Genomic DNA, 27,619 nt, shown 5'->3' with positions numbered 1-27,619 from the left:
ACAGAATCAGAAAAGATGTACCTGAAAAGCACATGGAGAAAACCTACCACCTGTAATTTATTTGTTGGCATATGGAGAATGCAGGTCTCCTTTCCTATTTTCTTTCTTTCTTTTTTTTTCTTTTTAAGATTTTATTTATTTATTTGACAGAAATGACAAGTAGGGGAGAGGCAGGCAGAGAGAGAGAGGGGGAAGCAGGCTCCCCACTGAGCAGAGAGCCCGATGTGGGGCTCGATCTCAGGACCCTGAGATCATGACTTGAGCCAAAGGCAGGGGTTCAACCCACTGAGCCACCCAGGTGCCCCTCCTTTCCTATTTTCTATTCATTCATTCATTCATTCAGCCAGTAAATAGTGCTTGAATGCCAAGTCTGCACCAGGGACTGCTACAGGAGCCAAGGGCATCATGGTGAAGAAAACAGACACTGTCTTGGCTCTCATGGAACTTCCATGTTCCATGGAAGTAGAGAGTAGAGAGTAGAGAACCAGGCATCACAAACTTACAATGTAAAGTAAGGAGGTGCTAAATGCTATGAAGAAAAATAGAGTAGAATGAATGGGATGAATGATGACTCATAGGTGATAGGATGGCAGCTGTAAGCTACAGTCTTTCTGAAGAACACCATTGAAGAAATACCTTAGAGCCACAGTTCCCACAGTGTTCCAAAGTGAGGTCACAGTACACTTATTCAAATTTTGAGGGAAACAGTAATATTCAACATCTAGTAGACACTATGTGAGCTACTAGCTTGCGGTAGTTCTCACAGTTTCAACATTACGTCACCCTCCCTTCCTTCAGTGATGACTTATTTTCTTAAAGCTGAGTTTTTAAGCTGCTGACACAATTAAAATCAAGTATTGAGTAAAAACTAAGAAGAGGTCATGAGGGTAGGAGGGCCTATGGTGGTTGCAAGTTCCTAAGGAATTATGCAGTGTCCAAAGGTATACACATCCCACTAGTAAGTGTGATAAGTAGAAAAAAATGCCCCCCCAAAGATATATTCACTTCTTTTTTTTATATTTATAAAGAATATTTATATTTATATTTATATAAACACTGTTTTGAAGAATGACACAAATTCAGAAAAATGTGATCAGAGTATTCCTTCTCACACATAGGCTATTAATGCCCTAGTATCTCAAAATCCTTTACAAAAGGAGGCAGCTTATGGTGCAACCACTCTGGAAAACAGCATGGAGTTTCCTCAAAATGTTGAAAATAGAACTACCCTATGACCCAGCAATTGCACTAATGGGTATTTACGCTAAAGATACAAACGTAGTGATCCCAAGGGGCACGTGCACCTGAATGTTTATAGCAGCAATGTCTACAATAGCCAAACTATGGAAAGAACCTAGATGTCCATCAACAGATGAATGGATAAAGAAGATGTGGTATATATACACAATGGAATACTATGCAGCCATCAAAAGAAATGAAATCATGCCATTTGCGACGACATGGATGGAACTAGAGGGTATCATGCTTAGTGAAATAAGTCAATCAGAGAAAGACAACTATCATATGATCTCCCTTTTATGAGGAAGTGGAGATGCAACATGGGGGTTAGGAGGGTAGGAGAAGAATAAATGAAACAAGATGGGATTGGGAGGGAGACAAACCATAAGTGACTCTTTTTTTTAAAATATTTTATTTATTTGACAGAGAGAAATCACAACTAGGCAGAGAGACAGGCAGAGAGAGAGGAGGAAGCAGGCTCTCTGCTGAGCAGAGAGCCCGATGTGGGGATCGATCCCAGGACCTTGGGATCATGACCTGAGCCGAAGGCAGAGGCTTTAACCCACTGAGCCGCCCAGGCGCCCCCATAAGTGACTCTTAATCTCACAAAACAAACAGAGGGTTGCTGGGTGGGGGTTGGGAGAGGGGGAGGGGGGTTATGGACATTGAGGAGGGTATGTGCTATGGTGAGTGCTGTGAAGTGTGTAAACCTGGAGATTCACAGACCTGTACCCCTGGGGATAAAAATACAATATATGTTTATAAAAAAATTAAAAAATAAATTTAAAAATTTTTAAAAATCCAAAACCAAAAAAAACTATATATATATATATATATATATATATATATATATATATACATACACACATATATGTGTGTGTGTGTGTGTGTATACTGTAAAAAAAAAAGGAGATGGCTTAAAGAGTTCTCATCCAGGGTTGTTTTTTAATGTTATTTCTTCTTCTTCTTTTTTTTTTTTCATCTGCTTCCATTTTAAGCTTAACTTCTTCAGCTGAAAGAGCTCCCAGTTTCTTATTCTTTGCTTTCTTAACCTTTTCCTTGATGGTGGCCACATCAATTTTATTTTCAGTAGAAGCTTCCTTTGGTTTCACAACTGGTTTTTCTTTAGGTGGAATAAAAGCTTTGTTTCTTTTCTCTTGTCTCTTACTAAGAGCTTCTGCTTGTTTAGCCTTTATGGCTTCCATTTTCTGTCGCTTCTTTTGACTTGTCTTCAGAAAATATTCACCACTAGCCAATTCTTTATCAATCTGACTTTCTGGTTGTGGTGGTGGGAATGGTGTGTACTCTTTCTTGACAGTTTTTTTCTTTGGTTCCTTGTGTTTATTCACATTCTTGTGCTTGAACTGTGGCAAAAATCTTTCCCAACTTTGTGATCTTAATTCAGAATCTTTAGCCAACTCTCATTTGATCATTAAGGTTTTAATGTTATAAATTGGATGAATATTCTTCATAGTATCTAGAACTACTTTTCGAACCTCTTTTAAGCCACTAAAAGGCCCAATGACTGAAACCGTGTTTCCCTGAACCATAATATAACAGTTTAAGAGTTCCAAAGCCTTCAATGTAGATTCTTTAGGACCAGTGAGGTGTTGTCTTCTTTTTACAAAACTTTATTTCTCACTAATGAACCTATTTTAATGATGTCACACACAACATCATCCTGAAGAATTCATACTGCCTGTTCAAATGAAACACTCCTTGCTGAAAGTTTTATTAGGTCTCTGGCCCTAATGATGATATATGGATCAAAAGTCTTCTTTGTTGTACACACAGTCATACTGCCCTCGATCAGGTCCAGGGTTGCATTAATATGATGTTCATTCAAGGCTTTCTGTACCAATGGCCAGCACTCTTTCAAGTAAGCTTCCCTATATTTTGGGAACAAAGTTGCAAAACTGCTCTCCTCCAAGAGTCCTCTGGGATTGTCTTCTTTGGAAAAAGCTTGTTCCTTCCAACCATCAGAACAGTGAGGAGTTCTGATTCATCTCGGTTCTCCAGCTTCGGCTTTTTCTTATGAAACTCATTTTTCCCATCTCGTGTGGAGAGAATTGACCACACGAAGCTGATTTACAAAGAGTGGAAGACAAAGTCTCCAGGCTTGCTGAGAGACCTGGGTAAACCTTCACCCCATCTTTCCCATCCATCTGTATTGGCTACTCTATGTTTACCAACTGGGCATAAGACCATGTAGATGTAGAAGAAATTGTGGAATTTGTACACAAGGGTGGAGAATTTTATGTGTTGTAGGTTTGCATGAGTATATTCCTTTCTAGTGTCAAAACCCTCTTCCAGAAGTTTATTAATCAAAACCAAAGAACAAATTATGGGAGTATTTGGTCAGTGGGCACAGGTGCTAGAAGGTGCTCCATGGGGAGCAGAACAGACTGGCAAGATCCTTTAGTGAGTGGTCTATCAGCCTTCCCTACTGAAGGGTCAGGTGCTTCCCTCCCTGCTTCCTTGAAGCACCTGAAGGGCCGGGTGCTTCTTGACCATGGTGCCCAGTGTGGAGAGGCTTGGGCCCCTCTGTAACAGGGATGACTATATCATTTGTTTCCTATGCTTGGCAATTGCATGGAGCTTCTGTGAACAAAGGAACATGAAGGCATAAGGTAACAGAGCAGATAAAAATAATAGATACCCAGGGCCACAGATCAGCAGAGGCCGATTGCTCAGGGCAAGGAAAATAGCAGATGGAGAAATCCCAGCAGCATCCTTGGCTCAGGAAACATCTAGTGTGGCCATCCTGGGGACCCAAGGGGTGTGTGTGTGTCATATCTCTCCTTTCCCAGAAGCTACTGAACTCAGTCACATGACTCCAAAAAAATGACATGGGTGATCCAAAAGGAATACCCTTTGTAGAGGCCAGTTCACTCTCAGCTCTAGTCCCACCGAACTCTGTTGGTCAGACCTCCATATTCAGTTGTGGACATCACATGGAACCTTGATGAACTTTTGAAATGTATCAAACCGAAGTATCTTGGTTCCTGATGCTGCTGAGTTTCTCAGTGTCCCAGAGCTCCTCCACCCCAAATCACTGGTCATATTGATTATTTCGGGGGAAAGAAAAATCACAGCCTAGAAAAATGGGGAAATATTTTTTAGTATCAAGACTCAAATTTGAGTCTTCTTGAACCTGTAGAGAGATAATAATCTTGAAAGCCAAACTTTGTGGAGACGCAAGAGGGGTTTCAAACATTCAGATGTTTCCCTTTATGTATTAAGTGTGGACTGTGGCAGTCTGACCATAGAGCTATAAGAGAAGGTGGAAGGTAAGATACAACAAAAGTTCCTGCCATGCTGTTGTTTGACACAGTGCAAAGCAGAAGAACAGCGTGGTAGAGGGAGGCGTCTAGGTGGAGGGCCATGGGCTAGTAGGGGAATGGAGAAAGTCTGGGAGGCATACAGACAAGCCAAGCTCTGCGGTCAGATGGCAGAGAGCATACTGCTGGGTCTTTGCAACTGAAGACAATAGGAGGTTGCCAGGTTTTTCAGCAGTGGGTGCTTGCACGATATCTAGAAAGAGGATGGGGCACCCTAGGCCAGCTGAGAGGACCCGAAACCAGGTGGAAGAGAACATCTCGTCAGAGGACCGTGATGGCCCAGATACAGCACTGAATGAGATCAGAGGCCCCTGCCCATCTCCACTGCCATTAGGATACAAAAGCTGTCTTTGAACTGACAAGTCAGAAAGGGCAGAAGGCAGGGGTGGGGATTCCTTCAAGAGGGGAGAAATACCCTTATATGGAGAGTTTAAACTTGGAGTTGATTGAATGAGACATGGGTCTTTTTGTTATAACTCCATACACACCTGTGCCTACAAAACCTCTCAATCTGTACAATTGTTCAAGAAGAACAGCACGATTTGTAGGAAAAATAACTTTAGGGCTAAATGACTCAAAACCGGAGCACTAACGTAACAGTCATGTATATTTCATAGTGAACATGACTGCCCAGGCAGGCAGGTGGATCAGGGGCCGTGGGCTGGCTCGGGGAGTAAAAATTCTGGGAAAAAGTATTGCAAAGGCACAGTCTTGTTGTGTTGAGACCAGGCAGGTGGGACTGGAGTCCTGAGCAAGGGGTAGGAGTCCTGGGTAGAGATACTCATCAAAAACAAACAAACAAAAGACCCCACAATTCTTTAGTAGATAACTGCTTTTAATTTTCTTAAAGTGCAGGTTAGAAGGCTCTTGCTTCTACACCCATCAAGCTGAGGGGATTTTCTCTTCCTGCTGATGGTTACAGTGCTAATTTTGCCTTCCTTGCCTTGTGGAAATCGTGTGTGTATCACCAAAGTGACTTCTGTATTATACTGACATCCAATTGTGGACCAATAATCGCTGAGATGTGTTAGAGAGATGTGTATTGGAGCAGAATTTTAAATTGGAAGAAATAGTTTGATTTATCTGGAAGGTTTAATTTTCCTCCTTGTGATCTGGAACAGGGGCTCTAAAGTAACGTATAATTAATTGTAGATAATACAAACTTAAAAAAAACACACATCAAAGTCAAAGCCTGTGAATTTTGATTCAGCTGCACACATATTCAAAAGGACACGGGTTAACTAACCAGAAGGTGATGGAAGAAAGCAACTGACATGATGAACCGCCTTATCTGAGAAGCAGATGTCTGAGGTGTTTCGCCTCAGGAGAAGAGACTAAGCAGAGATGTGACAAGTGTCTTCAAATATTTTAAGGGTTATTGTTTTGGAGAATGAGTTATCTAGAATTATAGTGCCGTGCAGCAGTGACTTTGTCTTAGGTTGAGAAGATCTTTCTCCCCCTCCAGCAAAATCACTTTGGGATCACACCTGAGCCCTTCCCACAGACCTTCACTTTCCCTCTGAGGCGTTTCCGGCTGAATCCCAGGAATCCATTACATGTGGTTTGATAAATCACTGCTAGAGAGAGCACAGCAAGGATCAGCAGACAGAAATGTCCTCGACAGATTGTAACACTGTTTAGAGAATTCATAATCACGAGTCTCTCTCATTTTCTGTCATCTTCTATACCTGCCGGAGTCACACTCACACTTGTATAAGAAAAAGTTGGAATGCCTACCCTGTGTGAGACACTGAGATATACTTCCGCACCTCTACGTTTCACTGAGTTTTGCTCCAGTCTCTTGAAAACTCTTTCTGTCTTTTCCTGGGAGTCCTGAAGGAGTGTGTCCCATGTTCCCATGGGGCTTGGGGTTTTATTTGTCTTGTCCTCGCACTCTCTCCCTCCAGCAGCTTACCATGTCTCCCGGCCACACCACTGCACCTGACACTGCTTCTGGACTCCTCTCTGCTGCGTCCACCTGGTGCCTTTCCCAGCTGGTGGACACCCTCGCTTTTCCTTCGAGAATCATTGTGCAAAACCACTGCTTCTGGAGAGTCACTTCTCTTCCCAGATCAGCATCTTTCCCTGTGACTTCCAGACTCAACTACCTCTTGCTGGGTACTACAGTCTTCTCCTAGATTTTTTTCTGAGGCTAAGGCAGTGGCATCGGAAATGTGGGGAGAATATTTGCTTTCATGCCATACCCAGTATGAGGAATCTGGGTGACTCGTGCCCCAACATCATAAAGAATATTCAGTAACACGGAGATTTTAGTGACCATTTCTTCAGAGAACTCAGATATGAAGCTAAAGTTGGCAGACACATCCAAAAAATGCACAGCAGGTTGTACTCAGGATCATCCCTCTGTTCTAATGACAGTGGCTTATTCGCTGGCTCAAGACTTATTCTTGTCTCTGTTTTATGTTGTTTTCTCTGAGAAGTCTTCTCGAGTCTTTGCGTAAACACATATTGGAAGTCTGACCCCACAGGTTTGCCAGGGAGCCCCAGATATTTGCATATACCTCATGCAAAGCCTCCACTACATAATTATAAAAGGTGTACTTTTGCATCGTAGAATTTTTGGAAGATGCAAAAATGTACTTGCTCAGGATCCCATCCCACCTGATGATACAGAATGTATGGAAAGAGGGAGTCCAAGAGTGAAATCATATGAGAGAGAGAGATTTATTTTTATGCCCATAATTTTGCATCTTATTTTGGTGATTCTCTTTGTAACGTTGCCTGGGTGGTTGTGCGGTCCTGCGTTCACTCCAGATTTCAAATGACAGAATGATTGCTGTGTCTTCTGATGGTGTGACAGGAATATCCAAATGCTGGTGCCAGGGTGTAGTTAGTGTGTGAATATGCATGTGGCTTAAGTGTGGCAATCCGTGGGAGGTAGACTCCCATCAACCAAATTTTAATTATACATGGAATACATCCTTCACATAAGTCAAAGGATCCTGTAACTTCAATAGCTGCATTTGAAGCGGATTTAAAAAACCATTTAAGGTACTTAGGTTGTATTCTGTTTACAAAAAATTTTTTACTAAATAGTAATTAGATGGGTTCACACTCTTCCTGGATTTGCGAATTCCTCCCAGCTCATTCAGAGTACCTCCTTCCGTCACCAACTTTACTATGGCCCCAGCAAAAAGAGGTAGCTATTTACACAGTATTTCTTTCTTCAAACAACTTTCTAACACACTTCTAATACTTAAATTATTCACTCTTTCCATTCTATGACAAGAAAATATTCTTTGTCACATATAATCTGACTGCCTGTTAAGAAGCGTGGGCCCAGGTAACCAGATGAGCAAAGATGGGGGGGGGGTTGAAGTACATTTGGCAGAGCTGAGAGGGGACACGATTGCTTTGCATTAGGAAGAGAGAGTCTGAGAGGGAAAGACATAGGAGAGAAAGACCTAGAAGGAAACTGGAGTGGAGAGCCACATTTCGGAGGAAACCAAGTAACCTGAGGGTGAAAAGACTTACCTGGGAAGTGTCATTATTGGGGCTTTGCTTTGAGGCTGCAGAATTGGGGAAGGAGATCTCACCTCACTCCACTTGTCTTAGTTCAGGTTGCTGTAACCAAGTCACTGGGTGGATAAGGATATTCTCTGGGCCCCTTTATAAAGGCACTAATCTCATTCTTGAGGGCTCTCCTCTCATGACCTAATCACATCCCAAAGACCCTACCTCTTCATACAATTACACTGGGGTTAGGATTTCAACATAAGAATTTTGGGGGGAACACAAACCCACAGTGCGTTGCACGGGTAGGATGACTTCTTTGTGTGCAACACTGAACACTGTATGGAACAGGACAGGGAAGAGCAGAAGCTGTCCTCTTGCCTGGCTTTTCCTCTTGACTTTTCCCTCCATCCCTTCAAGCTCTGCTCTGCCCCACTGTGCAATCTAAGCTCCATCAGTATCAAATTACTAAACTTGCCACATTTTCTTCAACACTTTTTCTTTATACTTGTTGCTGGAACATTTCCCCCCACTCCCCAGTCTTCACTTTATGCCTTGATAATTCCTATTCACACTTGATGTTTCTGTTCAGATGTCACTCCTTCTAGAAGCTTATGCTGACCGCCACCCTCCCCCAGTCCCCTGACTGAGGAAAGTGCGTCTCTACCATCTACTATACTCTCTTGTTCCAGCTGCTCTCACTTATGTTTCCTCCACTAGAATATAAGTTCTTTGGTGGCTGGCATGAACCATGCCTGCCTGACCTTTAGAGTCCCAAAGTCTAGTAGAGTGCCTAAGAAGTATTCAGTAAATATCAAATGGGCAGACGAGTAGAAGGATTAATGAACAGAGTGACCACAGATGTATGGATCTGTTAATTTTCCCTCCAGACCTACTACTCCTCTTTTTATCAAGCAAGTTCCAGTCAGAAGGCAAGGAGATAAACAAAAAACATAAAGCCTAACAAACTAGGTATTTAAAACAGAAGTAGATGTCATTAATTACACAGCATTGGAAGACATGTTGAGGTAACTGTGGTTCTAGTAACTGTAGGAATCAGCTATCTACAGGATTAGGGACTAGAAGAAAGAGGTGGGTGTTCAGAACCCATTGTCCCCCTAATGTTTGTGCTCAGAATCCTAAGGAGGAGTAGAGTTAGGTGAGCACTGAACCTCTGAAGACAGGGTGTGGCCTAGTGGTACTTGGACTTCCAAGGAGAGGGCGTCATCTTGTGAGTGCTCCCACTGGCCAAGCCCAGTGGGAGAAGGTGCATAGCATGGTTAGTAGTGGTACCACTAGCAATCCTGGGCCTCACTGCTTCAAGTACCTCTGGAAGGGCATGGAAAGGCTGGTCCAGGAGTAGTGAAGAAGCCAGAGGCTGGAGTCAACTATTTGTCATGCTGGAGCACGCTAATAGAGCCTGAAAACAGGAGGAATGTCTCGTCTCTCTTCTTGCCACCTTCCAATCCTTTGGTGCCCCTCACCAGCAGAACCTAATAAAATATCGGCAGACAAGCTAGAATGAGGAATGTAGCATGCAAATCTAGGCCCAGAGTTACAGAGTACAGAATGGACTGAAGTTCACAGAAAATAGGTAAATAACCAGTACAGTTAATCCCCTCATTAATTAGCATCCATACTTATCCTTCTAACAACTAAGAGTTTTGTACATCTTCCTAATAAGATGCAGTTATTTTTCACACAAACGAAGACAGCATTACCCTCTCTCTAAAAGGGAAGGCTTCCCACAGCAGTCACATCCGTATCTATCTGAATATTCTATAATACAAAGACAAAGTCATAGATTTAACCAACAGTAGTACTTAAGTAAAATAGGAGAAAGGAGGAGGAAGGAAAAACAGAATACACATTACATACAAATTAGAAAATACTCATAACAGTACTTTTCTTTTTTTAAATTATTTTTTATTAACATATAATGTATTATTAGCCCCAGGGGTACAGGTCTGTGAATCGCCAGGTTTACACACTTCACAGCACTCACCATACATAGCACATACCTTCCCTAATGTCCATAACCCAACCACCCTCTTCCTACCCCCTTCCCCCCAGCAACCCTTAGTTTGTTTTGTGAGATTAAGATTCTCTTATGGTTTGTCTCCCTCCCGATCCCATCTTGTTTCATTTTTTCCTTCCCTACTCCCCAAACCCCCCACTTAGCCTCTCAACTTTCTCATATCGGGGAGATCATATGATAGTTGTCTTTCTTCAATTGACTTATTTCGCTAAGCATAATACCCTCTAGTTCCATCCATGTTGTCGCAAATGGCAAGATTTCATTTCTTTTGATGGCTGCCTAGTATTCCATTGTATATGTATACCACCTCTTCTTTATCCATTCCTGTGTTGATGGACATCTAGGTTCTTTCCATAGTTTGGCTATTGTGGACATTGCTGCTATAAACATTTGGGTGCACGTGCCCCTTCGGATCACTACATTTGTATCTTTAGGGTAAATACCCAGTAGTGCGATTGCTGGGTTGTAGGGTAGCTCTATTTTCAACTTTTTGAGGAACCTCCATGTTGTTTTCCAGAGTGGCTGCACCAGGTTGCATTCCCACCAACAGTGTAGGAGGGTTCCCCTTTCTCTGCATCCTCACCAGCATCTGTCATTTCCTGCCTCGTTCATTTTAGCCATTCTGACTGGTGTGAGGTGGTATCTCACTGTGGTTTTGATTTGTATTTCCCTGATACCGAGTGATGTGGAGCACTTTTTCATGTGTCTGTTGGCCATCTGGATGTCTTCTTGCAGAAATGTCTAACAGCTACTTTTCTATAATTGTTCATGAAGGCAATGGTTGCTACTTACAACTTCCTTTTCCACTACCTATTTGATGTTTCCTTCATCTTAAGATAGCAACTCAGGTGGCAAAGCTTCTTTACTGGTAGCACAACCCACTCCTTCATTCTTAAAAGAGTCTGATTCCCCAGAGTCTTGCTTTTACTGGAATGTAGTTTTCTACAGGTTTTGTCCATGGAAGCATGGGAGACAACCATAGAACACTATAGCTTCCAGACACAGTTCTTTCTGTCCCTCTCTGTGAGAAGCAATTTTCCCAAACATTTTATTAAAATTTCTCAAACATTATATAAGCCTCCTTTTGATCTTCTTGGCTCAGTAGCAGGAGAAACCCCTCAGCCTAAATAGGATCATTTTGTTCTCCTTGGGAACTAAGATCCCTAAATCAGCAAAGCTCAATGTTGTAGAGATGGGAAACAAAAATTATCTCTCTGTAGGAGAGTCCATTCCACATCTTATCCCTTGATTCTGGTATAGAATAAACTGCACCATGTGTTGGTCACTGGCTCAAAGCATATATCTCACCTATAAGAGAGGATTCCAGTCTTCCAGGTTTTTCTTTCCTAGCTGGCCTTTAACTGGCATTCCACCATTTGATCAGAGCAACTATTTCTGGGTGATGTGATACATATTAAGACGAGTAGAAATCATGGGCATGGGCCCATTTCTCTGCTACTTTTGTCATGAAATAAGTTCATCAGTTAGAAGCAATGTTGTGTGGGATACCATGACGGTGGGGAAGGCATTATTATGTAGGTCCAGGGTTCATGGCATGTGGAAAACACTGCAGTTAGGAACGAGAAGTCCATGCTCTAGTAAGTGGTTTGGCCCTATGAGGACGAGTTGAGACATAGGTACTCTGCTGCTAGGTAGTGCTCTGGCTTCCTTGCATATGGTAACTTGTTGGTGGGCTCAGTTTTTTTTTTTTTTAAAAGATTTTATTTATTTATTTGACAGAGAGAGATCACAAGTAGATAGAGAGGCAGGCAGAGAGAGAGAGAGGGAAGCAGGCTCCCTGCTGAGCAGAGAGCCCGATGTGGGACTCGATCCCAGGACCCCGAGATCATGACCTGAGCCAAGGGCAGCAGCTTAACCCACTGAGCCACCCAGGCGCCCCGGTGGGCTCAGTTTTGGTCTCTGCTATCAGCAGGTTAGACAGTCCATGGTAGCAATCGCCAGTTCAGCCTGGAGAGTGACAGTGCAAGTTGAGAAGCTCTTCCATAGCCTCCATCCCTGCCACTAAATGACCCTGAAGCAGCGGGGAGAGGCTCCTTGCCACACAACATGTCACCACAAATATCTGGATGTTGAGAACCTCTTCTGCAGTGGATGTCCTTTGGTGATCCCATGAGACACTTCATGAAGACACTGAAAAATAAACTAGAGAATGGAGCACCAGCATTCTGGAAAAACTCAATGGGGGCTGCCTCTTTAGGCTGGAGTGATGGTGAGGGTGTTACCATTATGATGGACATGCCATTATGAAGGGATCCTACAGTGGCAGAGGTCAAGCTCTAGTACTTATTTCCAGAAATAAGGCATCAACGGAGTAGAAAGAGTTGATAACAATAGGGACATAATGGCAACCAGAATAGTTAAGCCTGAAAGGATCTTCGGTGATGGCTAATTCATGTGTCCATAGAGATGGAGGAGATGGGCAGCCTACTAGGATATCCTTTGATGTTTATAACAGCTCAAGCTGAAGCTTTGGGTGCTTTGGAAAATGGTGATAGCATTAACACAAACAGAAAATTTGGGAAAAGCAACTTATTGGAGATGGCAGGGAGTACAAATATAAAGAATTGAGCTTTTTAAAGCTGAACCTGAGAATTGTTGCAAATCTTTTGCAAAGCTTCTAGAGGTCACCTGGCATCAGCTTTTAATTTATTATCTGGATAAATAAGCCATCCATTTGGGTGGGAATCTTGGCTCTATCACAATACTTGCAATAAAGATGGCCTGTGTGATCTGTGTTACATTGGTCTCAGGCTGACACTCCCATCCCCAGATCCCTATCCCTGCATCATACTCATTACCTTCTGGACCTGTGCAGGTGACTGAGCGGAGCAGTCAGATAGAAATGTTTACACAGAGAACTCTTCATTACCTCTGACAGGCGTATTTTAGCCTCACAGCTTCCAACCCCAGTTCCTGGAAGGCTGCCCAGCATTGTTGCCAGATATCATTGCCATGGAAACCACAGACCATCCCGCTAGGGTGAGACACACAAAAGCAGAAGCACTGTTAATAACAGAGTGTTTTTTTTTTGTTGTTGTTGTTGTTTTTTTTTAGGCTCTGGTCCCTCTGATTTCACACCTGACAGGACCGAATATACGTCTCTCTAGGGGACACAGGGAAAAGCAAACCAGTAGAGCTGGGTTTATTAGTGGCTTTTAGGAACAGAATAACCTGGGTAAATCCCACTCAGAGAAGCAGGGTCACAAATTACTCTCCAAAGCATAATAATGTTTTTCTTATTTTCCTCTAAGTAGAAAGTTACCATGGCTGGTCCTTCTTTTAGAAAAGAATGATGTCTATTAGGTTTTTGACACTGTAAAGATAACTTCAGTGAAAATGGCTTTTCTATTCCAGGTGTTAACTCAACCATACCAAAATTACCTCGGTTCCTCAGACTGTGGATGGAGGAGGTACCCGTAATGGGTATTACCTAGCCCAAAGAATTTGCGTTGAGTTTACTTTTATTAATTTTTTTTTAAATTTTCTGGGATGGGTTTAAATGTTTTTCCTCTAGCTCACCCATTCCCTCTGTTGTTTTCATGTCCTATCATGTATCCCTTGTACACTCCCAGCCAGGGTGCTGGTTCCTCACTGGTCACGTCCTAGATTTGTGTCTGACCATGGTATGTATACACACTTGCTCAGCCTGGTGGTTCTCTCCTGATGCTTGGAAAGAAACTATGATGAGTCTCCACTAAAGTTCTAGGTTAAATTCCAAGACTGGTCAGTAATATCAGTCACTCTCTTGCTCATTGGCCAGTTTCTACCTTCCCCAGCCACCATCTTTGTTTTTATTATAAGGTGGAACCTCCCTGAGCGAAGGTGTCCTCGATCCTGCTCGTTTCCTCCTTTCCTGTGGTCCCCTTCTAAGTTTTATTTTGTTCTGCATCTGCATCTCTGTTATCCAGTCAAGAGATAGCACCAAGATACATGATACGTGTTGATTAATTTTATTCATTATCCCCAATTATTTTCTTCTTCCTCCTCCTTGATATTCATTCTACATTCTTGTCTTAACAAAAATCTTGTGTACATGTTTCTTAAATCGATAAAATTGAAGATTGATTTCTCATTTTTTTCAAAAGCCAAGATACAAGACACAAGAAAGAATTTGGCCACTTAAAGGAGAAAAAAAAAAAGGATTCTGGGGAGAAGAAACAATATGGGTAAGGGTCCTGAACTGAGAGGTAACGTAGTCTGTTCTAGAAACTGGAAGAATACTGTGACTGGAGCTCTGTCAATATGGTGAGCATGGTTTCAAGAGGCAGTCAGGGAAATGTGAGGACAGAATCTTGCAGTAGGAATGGGAATCCATGGAAGATGAGGGACTTGAGTGATTTTGATTTTATCCTAAGAAGATCATCCTGGTAGGCAAGTAGAGAGTGGGGTGAGCATGAGAAGAAGTGAAAGAAGCAGATAAGTGGATGTTGCCCCATAAGACAGAGATGAAGAGGCTGCACTCACAGTGCAGGTGAGCAGAGAGCACAGACGCCACACACACTTCAACTATGAGCTGGCAGAGTACTGACTGGTGTGAAAGGTGAAGCAATGAAAAAAATAATGTCTGTTGGTTTCTGGCCTGTGAATTGAGTGGACAGTGGTACCATTTACTGAGAAAGGGAAGACTAGGGTGGGGAAAGAGCCCTTGAGGGTTGTTTAGAAGTCTAAGAGATATCCAAAGGAAGGTATCAACTAGGTGATAAGAAAGGCAATTCTAGAACTGAAAGAAATGATCTAAACTGGAGATGTAGTATGGGATTCATCAGCATACAGATAGAATATACATTGATGGAACTGATTGAGTCACCTGGTGTTTCAGCGTACAGAGACATCTCCATTGGTTCTAGCAACATGGAGATCCTCGATGACCTCAACAAGGGCAGTTTCAGTGGACAGCTGAGACAAAGGATAGTATGTAGTGGGTTATGGAGTACATGGGGGATGAAGTAGAGATAGCCTCTGTACACTGCTTTTTCTAGAAATTTAGCTACAAAGTGGAGAAGAGGAATGGGTTAGTAGCTGGCAATGGATGTGAGAATATGTGTGTATGTGTGTATTGTTCACGTTTTTCTCACATTAATGAGTTCGTTTCCTCATAAGTGGCTAAATCCTGGGCCTTGTCACATATAAAACTGCTCATTATTTGAAATCCTCAATCTGGAAATCCCTTTCTGCTTTCTTTCTTTCTTCTTCTTCTTTTTTTTTTTTTTTAAAGATTTTATTTATTTATTTGACAGAGAGATCACAAGTAGGCAGAGAGGCAGGCGGGGAGGAGGGGGAAAGCAGGCTCCCCACTGAGCAGAGAGCCCAACATGGGGCTCAGTCCCAGGACCCTGAGATTATGACCTAAGCTGAAGGCAGAAGCTTAACCCACTAAGCCACTCCGGCACTCCCACCCCCCTCTTCTGCTTTCTTTTCCTCATTGCAACCAGTTCTTTTTTTTTTTTTAAAGATTTTATTTATTCATTTGACAGACAGAGATCACAAGTAGGCAGAGACAGGCAGAGAGAGATGGAGAAGCAGGCTCCCTGCTGAGCAGAGAGCCTGATGTGGGACTCGATCCCAGGACCCTGGGATCATGACCTGAGCCGAAAGCAGAGGCTTTAACCCACTGAGCCACCCAGACCCCCGCAACCAGTTCTTTAACCTTATTTGATGTGAGTTCTTGCTATTCCCGAGGTCTGTCTTCCCTCCTACCTGAACCCATTTGGATCCATGAGAAATTACCTACATGATATACTCACTAATATCCCAGGTCCAAGGATCCTTCCGCGTTCAAAAGCACCTGCTTTTCTCGTCCTGTACTCAGGATCACCTCCTGTCTTTTGGTTGGTCTCACTCTTGTTCAGGGTGACAGAATGTGTTAGAGAAAACCACATGACAGTGGTGACTTCAAATTACAAACACAGTTTCCAAACTCAGGTGGTTCCATCACGATTTCCTCCTCTCTGTTCTCTCTGTTTCTTCCTTTGCTCCTCCCTCTTAGCTGGATTTTTACAATCTCCTCACTGTTCACCTTTCATCTGCAATCTCTTCTTCCACTATTATCTTTTTTTTTTCTAGACATACTTTTCCAAAATACAAGTTGAGTCACTTACTTCCCTGCTTAAAAATCCCCGAGAGCAGCCTAAGATCTAAAATACTCAGCAGAAACTTCTTTGTGTCTCACTCAGGAATCAGGACCCTTCACGATTTGGCCCCAACCTACCTGTCTAGTCATATTTCTGCACACTTGCAGCACCCTTCACCTCTTTTCCACCCTGCACACAGCACTAAGCCAGACTCCAGCTCTGTCCTCCCATCCCCCATCCCCGCCATCTTGCTGTTCCTTGCCCCTGGAGTGAAAGCCTCTTCCTTCTCCTTATCTGTAGAATGCTGTTTTCAAAGCTACTACTTAAGTGCTGCCTCACCTGAGAAGTCTCCTCAACCTGTCTGTGCTGCCAGGTAAAAACTCCTTCCTTGGTGTGCCCACACACCTCCATCTGCTACGAGAACTGTGCTCAGTGCTTTGTTAGCTTTATGTCCTCGTCTCATCTGCTCTGCTGCTCTGCTGTGAGCTTCTTGAGCTCAGAGACAGTGTATTTGTTATCTCTGTATTCCTGAGGGCTTCCAAACATGGTTGGTGTATGGAGGCTACTTGATAAATATTTATTAACTGAGGGATAAATAAATGTATGACACTTTTTGGCTACTGATAAAGGTAGCAGGATTTAAGAACACAGCTGCTGACTTCAAAATACTAAGATAACAGAAAGTCTAGATCCATTTCTAAAATACCTAAGAATATAAGGGAGACTATGATATAGCCAAAGAAGCAGTATGGACAATGGCTCTAGAAGGAATGCAGAGAGAGGGAAGGCATTTTAGTCTGCTAAGTCTGCTTGGGCTGCCATAACAAAATACCATATACCAGTTGGCTTAAAGAACAAAAATTGAATTATCATAGTTCTGGAGGCTGGAAGTCTGAGACCAGGGTGTCATTATCACCGGGTTCTGGTGAGAGCCCTCTTCCTGGCTTGCAGATGCCCATCTTCTCACTGTGTTCTCACATGGTGAAGGATGGTGGTTGGGGGCGGGGACTTGAACGCAGGCTTGCTGGTGTCTCTTCTCATAAGGATACTGGTTCCATAACGAGGACCCCAACCTTATGAATTCATCAAACCTTACTGACCTCCCAGACCCCATCTCCAAATACCATCACTTTGGGGGTTAGGGCTTTAGCATAAGGTTTTGAGGGGGGCACAATTCAGTCCATAGCAGAAGGCAGGCTTCTAACACTGCCAATTTGGGAATGAAGACCTAGCCATATAGTGCCCTCCATACCTGAGAGACCCCACGAAAGACATCCTTTCCCGTGCCATCTCATTTCCCAGAATTAGACGGAGGAAGAATTACATGGCAGCTTCGTGGACTCCCCAGGGGAGGGATTTCATCAATTGAATCTTCCACCTCGCTTCTCAAGGAATGTTTTCTTCATCACTTTTAGATTGGAATGTGAGCTGTGAAACATGGACATGTAGAGAGAATAAACCCATGGGCTGTATTTTAGTGGCTTTTGGATTTTGGACTTTTTCTTTTTTCAGTTTAGCAGTTTCCCCCTCGGCACACGGGAGGAAGAAAGTGTGGCTGCTGCCTGTAGCTGGGTGAAATGTTGAGAAATGTCACCTTCCACTTGGCTGTCTCTAAAACTCTCAAAAACAGAACGAGGGCTGGCCTTGCAAGAGAAGGGAGCTGGTGTTTCGCGGCTGGAACCATGTTCCCACTGAGTAGCCATCTTCTTCCTCTCTTGTCCATCTGTATCCACGGCTCACTTTAAATTTTCTAAAACATTCCTTTGTGCCATTCCCATTTTAACTTTCATTTGTAATGATACCAAAGCTTGTTTTTTTTTTTCAGGTTATTAAAGGAATAATTATTGTTTTCAGAAAATTCAGGAAATCTAGAGGACCATAAAGAAAAAGAAAAATGCTTCAGCATTCTATCTTCCAGAGGTAACTGATGTTATCACTTGGCGTATTCCTTATAGTCTTTTATCTCTGTGGGTACATACATGTGCTTTTTTGATCTGAAAATAAAATGGGGGTCAAACTATATGGACTACTATGTATCCCACTTTTGGATTCTTTCAATGGTCTCCCCAGTGCCCACAGAAGGAATCGCCCCTTGGTTTACACTCAAACCCTTCAGTACTATCTCCAGCTGGCTTTTCTGGCCTTACCCAAACTCTTCTACAGCCAGATGGGTTGACTCGTTTGGACCTTCCTGTGCTCCATGACTAGTTATACTGCTGCTCCCCTAGAATTGCCCTTCCTAGTCTCCCCAAATCCCAGAGACTAGTCATCTCACTAAGCCCCACCACGCTGCTACACCCCCAGGGGAGGTTTCCCTGGAAACTAAGCCTTGGGTGATTTCCTTCCTTCCCAACTGCTGCAGACCCCTCCCTCTGCCTGGTGCGCCTTCCCCTCAGTCATCTGTCTTCACATCTTGTAGGTCTTTGCCCCTATGAATGAACTGTGCCCCAAGAAATGAGCTTCTTGAGACTGTGCAACTCCAGTTAGTTGTATCCCAACACCCCTGTCTCCCTTTCCCGACTTCTCTGTCTTCAGAGCACGTACTGCTATCTGATATTTAACATGTTTTAACTTTTTATTTTTTGATTGATCAGTGGTCTTCCTCTTGCCACAAAACTGTAAGCTCCATGCAATCAGGTATGATCTTTCTATTTCACTCACTGCTCTATCCCTAGTGCCTAGCAGTGCGCTCCATATAGGTGCTTCGTAAAGATTTAAGAGAAACTAGAAATAAATTAGTGTTCATAATTTGGAATTTAGGATAAATCACTCTGTATTTTTCATGAACGTGCACATTTCCTCCCATTTAAGAACATACGCGTATATTATCTATTACCAAGAATGTAAACTTCTGTAAGGCAGGGATTTATTTTATTTTATTTTTTTAATGTGTCTGATGTCCTTTAGCTCTTTATAATTTATCATTTAATATTTATTTTTAAAAATATTTTATTTATTTATTTAAGAGGAGAGAGAGTGGGAGAGAGAGAGAGAACACAAGCAGGGGGAGGGGCAGACTGAGAGGGAGAAGCAGGCTCCCTGCATGGCATGGACACTGGGACCCCAGGATCATGACCTGAGCCGAAGGCGGTTGCTTAACCGACTGAGCCACCCAGGCACCCCTGATGTCCTTTAAATTGTTAGTATGGTATATTGCATACAGAAGGAATTCTAGAATGTGCACTCCACAAGGACAGGGATCTTTCTTTTTGTCACTGATGTACTATCCCAAGCACCTAGAACAATAGGCCCTCAAGACTACTTATTAAATGACTATGCCTGAATAATGAGCTGGTACTATTTTTATAAAGGCTTTTGCCTTCTCACCAATTTCAAACATCTCCATGAAGGAACTCTGCTTAAAATTCCATTATAAACTCATTCTCTTCAGTCTTCTAGGGAAACATTTTCAAATGCAAATACCGTAAATTTCTTTTTCAGTGGGACAATAGTAACAACTTAGCTCTGAATTTTTTTCAGCCCTTGGAAGCCACCTAGAGCAACAAGGACCATACAAAGATAAAACCCACAAAGTACATTCTCAGTGAAACTAGGAGTTGGGGGAAATCCCATAAACTCCATATTCAGAATCCATTTTACTGAAGATACAGCCAGGAGTGAAACCTGGGCAAGAGGTTGTGGCAGTAACTTAGTGTTAAATGAAACAAGTAAGCACAAAAGTGTATGGACAGCATGCTGCCTTCCTTGTAAGAGAGAAGAGGATGTAAGGACATATATAGGTATTTGCTTATACTTACCAAGGAAAAATCAAGAAAGAGAAACCCGAAATTGAAGAAACCAGTTACCTACAGGGCAGGAGGGAAAGGGGTGAGAAAGAAGGGAAAAATGGAAGAGGGTAGTTGGGATGCGGGGAGAGGATACTTCTTGAGGACGTCTTTTTATACAGCTCTGGCTCTTAGAATCATAGCAATATTTCACATGCCTCAAGAGTAAACAATGAAAACCAGCCATGATCTGGGGGGAACCCAAGATGGAATACAGACGCTAACAAACAAACCTGCCGGGTTACAAAGGAATAGCACACCCCCATGAGGAGTGGCGGGAAAGAAAAAAGCTGACCTACGTTACTGTGGTAAACAGCGTCTTGGACTGAATCCTTGAGGCTAAAGCACAAACAGCCGGACTGTGCGGGCTACAATCTCGTTCGAGGTTCCCCCACAGGAGGGGAGGGGCTGGCATTCTGAAACTCTTTCATGCGCGTCCTAGAACTGAATAAATGAGCAAATAGATATTAGATAATGAAAGATGGGATTCTCTCTACTGGAGAAAATCGTTCTGAATAAAGAAACTGGAAGGCTCAAATGAATCTTGGGGTGTGGGATTGGAATCAGAGGTATCAGTATGCACTCATGGTTTTTAATGTCCACCCAGAGAAATAAATACATAAATATAGGTGTGTGTGTGTGGGACTGAACGAGAATACATACATATATTTCCCAGTTCTATCAGCTGAGAGGATCAAGAAACAACTTGATGTCTAGCTCAAGGTCTTGGTTCTCCAGTAAAAGGGGCCAGGGCTCCTTGGAGCAGTGGCTGATTCCAAGGCAAGGCAGGGAAAATACGAACTGAGCCTGGGATGTCTTGTGGTGCCAGAAAATAAGGAAACGATCAAAACCAGATGGAGGTGGTGGTTCTTGTTAAAAGACCATGGGAGCCAACCTGAAAGAGCTCCTAATGACCAAAACTGAAACAGTCTGAGCAACAAAAATGAATGATAATAATAGGAGATCCTAATCCCTAGGATTAACTAACAAAGAGCCCCGAGTCCTTGGGTCATTATTTGTAACGAATGGAGTAACACTTCGCATGGTACAACTCATCACTTTTCTCATCTCCAGCAGTACTCTTTTTCTCTCCCATGATCTACTTGATCATGATATATCTTGATATATTTCTCATTTCTCATTTTGTTTGTGTATTTCCCGTGGAGCCCACTCTCACATTTTTTCCCGTGGTAGGTGCTCAATAATTATGACAAAACAAGAAAGGGATTTTCGTATCTTTCTCCCCGCTCCTCTCTTGTTAGCTGAGGGACTTCTCTTCTTGCAGCCTGGACCAGTGAGTGGCCTCTCTATAAAATTCAGAAGGCCAAGTGTATTTTCTGATGACTCCTACCTGGTATAAGAGGGGGTAACAGTAAACTGTGAAATACCAATGAACTTTCAGGGGCACCTGATGCTGCCACTCATGCCAACTCTGCCTGCTGGATGCTGTACTGTCTCATTTCTCATTTGAAAGTCTTACCTTTGATTTTACAACACACCCTGAGGGATTTGTTTATACTCCTCTGCCCTCCCGTGGCTTATCCAACTGCAGTGGGCTGCCTCACACCATGAGGCCTGGCTTGGACGCGACCGGGCTGAGATGATCAGAGCTGTTCTCTCTCTGCGAACCACAGACATTGATATAAAAGCCCTCAAAATAGTGTCTTCTGAAGTCTCTTGTCTCCTAGGGTCCTTCTTTCATCTTTCCTCATCATAGAGGAGTGAATACTCCAGATGCCACCTCTGGGGAGACTTCTGTGAACACCACTTAAATAGCCATCACCAGTTGGGTTCCATTCTGAGATGGCTATGTGAAGCCACAGCTATGTGAAGCCACGGCTATGTGAAGCCACGGCTATGTGAAGCCACATCTGGAGTTAAGTGATAGGTGAAATCTCACCTTTCGAAATGGGTTGGGTAGAACATCCTTTAGGCTTTCTTGTTGGTGCAAGCCGTTAGGTATTGACTGGCTGGATGACTTGGAGTTTGCCAGCTTCAGGTGGTATTAGGTTTTATAAACGTGACTTTGAAAAAATTTTTACACTATTTTCAGGGATGATGCATTTTTCTTGGGAAAACAGCCCAACGCTTTCAAACAGTGATAAATCATCTGAGAGCATTAGCGGGTTTGAAAAGAAACATTTATTAGCTAACGCTGCCATTTCTTTCCCCACCCAGATTTCCTCTCAAAGAAAATTTATTGCTATGTCTCTCTGACGGAAATATCTCCCATAACACAACTGGATCGAAAACATAGTCAATCCATTGTTTTTGCCTGTCTTAATAACTAAATTGAATTGACCACATTGTTGATCTCATTGATTATGAGGAAGTCTTTTAAGTTGGCTGGAAAAACAAAACAAAACAATTAAGCTGAAGTCAGTGACCACATAAAAACATGACTCCTGTTCTTTCCGAACTGTCCATCTTTATTGATGTGTCTAATTTGGAGTGTTGTTTCTTTGTTTCCTTGAGAAAGGTAATTGCTTTAATGACAACAATGTGCTTCATTTCTTTGAAAGTTTTTGTAGTCTTTTGAATCCAGATTCTGGGGTCACAAAATTTGTGATTTTTAACCTTTCCTTTCAAAATAAAAAGGAAGTATTAATTGTTGATTGGGAAAAAAGGCTGAAACATTCTGTTTCTAGCATAGGAATAGGATAAATCAACCTCTGGCATTTTAAATCACTGAATTGCATTCTGCTGAAGCCTTACAATTTTTTTTGCACCATTTATTTTTTGCACTGTACAGTCAAATGTCTGCTCCTGGCACTAGAAATCTTTCGGGATATTCAGGGAAATGAAGACTAGATTCTTTAGGCATTTCCGTTTCAAGGTAAGGAGAGAAGAGTTTTGTTTATTATTAAATATACCAAGGAAAGTTTTTTCCCCCTTTTTTAAAAAATTATCTATTTTCCCACTATAGCACATATCTTCCCCAATGCCCATCTCCCAGCCACCTCATCCCTCCACCTCCCCCCCTCCAGCAGCCCTCAGTTTGTTCCCTGAGATTAAGAGTCTCTGATGGTTTGTCTCCCTCTCTGGTTACGTCTTATTTCATTTTTCCCTCCCTTCTCCTGTGATCCTCTGTCTTTTTCTCAAATTCATCATATAAGTGCCAATGAGAGTTTTTTTAAAAATCGATTAAAGTCATGGTTCTTAAACTAGGTATAGTAATGAGTCTGATCCCATTTTTGATCGTTGTCCACCGATGGCTTTCAAACGCCATGCCCCTTTCTTCTCCTCTTGCCTCACATGTGGGCAGGTCAGTAGGAAAGCTCTGGCTCTGTTCTCCAACCCTGGTAAAAGTCAGTCACTCCTCCCTTTACTCAAGCCAGTCATGACCAGCTTGGGTGTCTGCCCTGCCCTCCACAGAAAGCCATATCATGCAAATAATGAATCTTGCACACCTTTTTGCAAGCGTTGCATCTACAATCTCAACATCAGAACCAGTCCTGGGAAGACGGGTTGTTACTGTGGTCCTGCAACCACCACAGAATGACTGGTGCTGTGAGCAGGATGGTCTGGGTGGTGACTGCCACCCCTTGAGGGTCATCTCTTGCTTTCAGCTTGCTGACTGGCCCTGCAGCCTGTTGTCAAGCATGTGCACCGAGCAACTGCCTGATCACTAGTGTGTACTTTGAGCTGTATGACTTTATGCTACATTTGCCACGTCCTACCAGTCCTCTGTTACAGATTTCAGTGACCCAAGTTAAATATTTTGTAACTGGTACTTAGGGAGAGGGTTATAAGATGGGGGTCTTTCTTAAAGTGGCGGTGGGCTGTGCATTTTGGCCAAGACCTGTGTATGGGTCTAGGGCTAAATTGTGTGTCTCGACTTCAGCCTAAGCCGTGACTGATGCTAGACTCGTGAGGGACGACTTACCCTGCGATTGTTGGTTGTAGGTCTCAAATTGGCACCGGCCTTTGTTCTGTAGGCTGCTCAGGGGAAAAAGACTATTCTTGGCAGTGTATGTGGCCCACCAGGTGATCGCTCATGTGAGGAAGAGTGCTTACCATGTGGTGTGTTGAGGTCTACATTCCAAGAAGCTGGTGGCTCGTTAGGACTCTATACATGCTTCTGGGGCTGCCTATGCCTCTGTCACCAGAAAAGATGGCAATCCTCAGGATTCTACAGGAATATTACCCAGACCCTTATGAAAAGCAGTTCTAAAGTTCTTCACCCCCAGTCTTTAAAGGGCCCGAAGACCATTGCTCTCTTGAACAAACACAAAATGGGCTGACAAAGACTCTGGGTTCTATTGAATGCTATACCGTATCAACATAACAAGGGGTTAATTTAAACCAAACTTAAGCTCAGGGTCCCTAAATTTATTAAAGCAATAATTTCCAGGCCCCTTGCCCTGATGATACTGATTCAAGGATTTCTGGAGGAAGAAACTTGTAAATGTGCAGAACAGAGAGCTCCTCCCACATCCCAACGCATATCCAGTAACCACAAAAAACAAAACAAAACAAAACCAACTTGGCAAAAGGAAAGAAAACAAAACTAAAACACTTAAAAAGGAAGGAAACAAAAACTAAGGACACAAAAAGGCTACCAATTGGCTTTTGCACCCTGCGAAGTAGGTTTTAAATTAAGATCTACTCAGATGTACTTTAATTGACATTGGGACTCAAACTAGTTATACCTAGTGGTCACATTACATTTAAGCAAGACACCCCTGAATTTATAGGGTTATTACAGAATATAAAATAGAGGGCAAATAGTTATTGCCTCACCTTAACTATAGAAACTATTATCTTGCCTAAATTCCTCATGGTCATAGTGCCTGGTGTTCTAAAATATCCCATGATGGGCATGGATGATTTGATCCAATGAGTAGTAAACTGAAATAAACTTATCTTTAGCCCTGATAATTAGCTTGACAAAATGAGACACCAAAGATCTTCCCCTGTGTTCTCCTTACCCTGTTAAAATACTGAATATGGCCCATTAAAGATTGAAACAAGGGGCAACTGGGTGGCTCAGTTAAGAATCCGACTCGGTTTCAGTTCAGGTCATGATCTCAGGGGTCTTGAGATTGAGTCCTGTGTGGGGCTTCATGCTCAATGGGGGCATCTCTGAAGATTCTCTGCCTCTGCCCCTCCCCGCTCTCTCAAGTAAATAAATCTTTAAAACAAAATAGAGGTTAGAACAAGAATCGCAGAAATTAAGACCAATCATTCAAAATCTGCTAAGGAAAGGAGCCATTGTTCCTACTGCCTACTCCTTTAATAGCACAATTAGGCCAAGGCTCAAACCTGTTAATGAATGGCACCCAACAATGGATTACTGTAACCTTTATGCCAAGGCATCCCATTAAGATCCCACACCCAGTATTATCGAAATGATGACTCCATCCAAACAGCAACTAGAAAATATTTGCTATTGTAGACTTGGCTAATATGTTCTATTCAGTACCTATTTGAACAGCCTCTCAGCTACAGATCGACTTCACCTTTGAAGGGACACAATATACCTTTACCTGGCTCTCTGTAGGGCATCTCAACAGCCTTGCAGGGGATACAATCTTTGCAGGCAAGAGTTCAAGCACATCTAAAATTCTCCAGGAACACAGGTAAGACATCATACTGATGACATTCTCCAAGGAGATTCATTGCACACACTCTTTCAGGACCTAAAAATACTCACAGAGGAGTTCTAACAAAAATGGTGAGCCATTTTGCCACACAGAATATAAGACTTAGACACCTCAGTAAAACGCCTGCTAATTATTTGGTCATACCTGATGTGTTCTATCCCTGACACTGTCGAGGAACAGCTATTGTTTCATCAAATTTAATAATTTTAGAATAATTTGCAAATGTCTGGGTTCCTCTGTCCTTACGGCATAGTTCAGGGGTGGGGTAGAGAGCAGACGATAGGAGAATTCTGGACTGGAGATACTGTCGAAGCTATTGGAGAAAGGTTTATCCTAAAACTATTCTGGTAAAATAGATCCTGGATCCCCCATATGCCATCCCCGTCCCATCTGCTGGGGGATCTGAGACACATGTCCTTGAGTGCATAGCAAAAGTCTCTTGACTAAAAATGTCTTGTCCATCCAGTACTGACCTAAGTATTTCCACCTCTTTAAGTGCTGTTTGGGATAGTGATTCTCAGACCAAGGATCCCAAAGGTTCATCTCATTCATTATTCATGGATTCACGATTTTTCTTTCGGCCACCCCAGTCTAAATATCAAAAAAGGTAATGGAAAGATTGTAACTGAGGTCATCAAAAATGGAGAAATATGGGAGGTGACTTTTATTTTGGTTTGTTCTTGTAAGGAAATCTTCTGTGTGAATAATCTAAGCTTAATAAAAATATCACCATCTGTCCTAGCAGCATCTCTGAAAGAAAAAAAAAAAGGCAACTCTTGTCTTTCTCATCATTCCTAATGTTGAGAAAAACCCAATGTCTCTTAGGCCTTTTGCAATTCTAGAGGCCACAGATTTCTTATTTTTAAAGTTTTACTTAAGCCCATTTATACTGCCTCAGAAATTGGCTCATTTTGAGTGAGACCTTTTCCAACACCATTGATTTTATATTAAGTGAGAAATTTTAGTGTGAAAAAGGAGACTTCAAAGCCATGGGTGTCCTCAGTTCTCTTTGGGAATGGGTTCACCCTCTGCCATTAGAGCTACTTCAAGGGGAAAGACTAAGGAAGCCCTAGTTCAAGATAACTTGCCTTCAAACCCAGGGTTGGATAATCAAGTAAGATCAGAGGCAGACTTTTCCAGAGGCAGTGCTCAGTAACCGGCATCATGAAAATCGACTGGCTTCTCTGGGCAGACAGGTCATCTTGGGTAATATCCAAGTTAAGAACAAGCTTAAACATGTATTTAAATATCAATTAGTATATTGCATGTGCATGGGGATTAAAATATTTTGGAGATTTCCATCTTAATAAAGTCAATTTCCCTTCTCTTTTTTATATTACTGTTTCATCAAGGATTCGTAATAATTCGTGGAAGATCCTTGGATGACTGCTCCAGGAAATCTGTCTGTGTGCTTGTGTTTAGAGAGATTGAGATTTAAGGCAGTTGAACTGAGAAGAGAAAAATTCCTGTGCATTGCATTATTTTCGGACACAAAATGTTACAAATGCATCTACAAGGCTGCATTGTTGCAAACCAAACCAAACATTGTTAGGATATATTTTATCTTTTCAAGTCACTGGTATTTGCCTTGCTGCAAGCTTAACTGTAATTAGAATTCATGCTGGAAAAGTAGACTTTAGAAGAGCTGTCAGGGAGCTATAGAACAGCGCTGAGGGAAGCCCTGCTCTGCTAAGCACAGCTGCTTTTCCAACCTTGAGGAACTCAGCATGAAGGCAGAGCCATTGCAGACAGTTGACCCTGGTGCCTGGGGTTAAGGGACATGGCCCCCAACCAGCACGGCACCTATTTTCTACTCACTTGCCCCAGACTTATTATTTCTTTAGAATACCCACTCTGCCACTGTTCCACTTCCGTCCTGATCAGAAATGGCATGAAGGGGAAATGGAAGTTGGGGAGAGGTTATGCAATCCCTTCAAATGACTTGGCTGTTTCCCAGGCTTTTTTTTTTTTTTTTAAATACTAAGTTCAGCAAACGTCCCCCTTATGAGCTGCCTCAGATCCACTTGCCTTATGGCTTTTCCTG

General features: G+C 42.5%; 1 pseudogene; it reads right to left on the bottom strand.

The window, feature by feature from the left end:
• Positions 1-2,156: 2,156 nt before the first annotated feature.
• LOC123946380 overlaps positions 2,157-27,619 on the bottom strand; it is a 72,048-nt pseudogene continuing 46,585 nt past the window's right edge.

Source organism: Meles meles, chromosome 7 (assembly GCF_922984935.1).
Source record: "Meles meles chromosome 7, mMelMel3.1 paternal haplotype, whole genome shotgun sequence".
NCBI lineage: Eukaryota > Metazoa > Chordata > Mammalia > Carnivora > Mustelidae > Meles > Meles meles.
The sequence above is the reverse complement of the archived record's forward strand: the minus strand, read 5'-3'. Positions and strand labels throughout refer to the sequence as shown.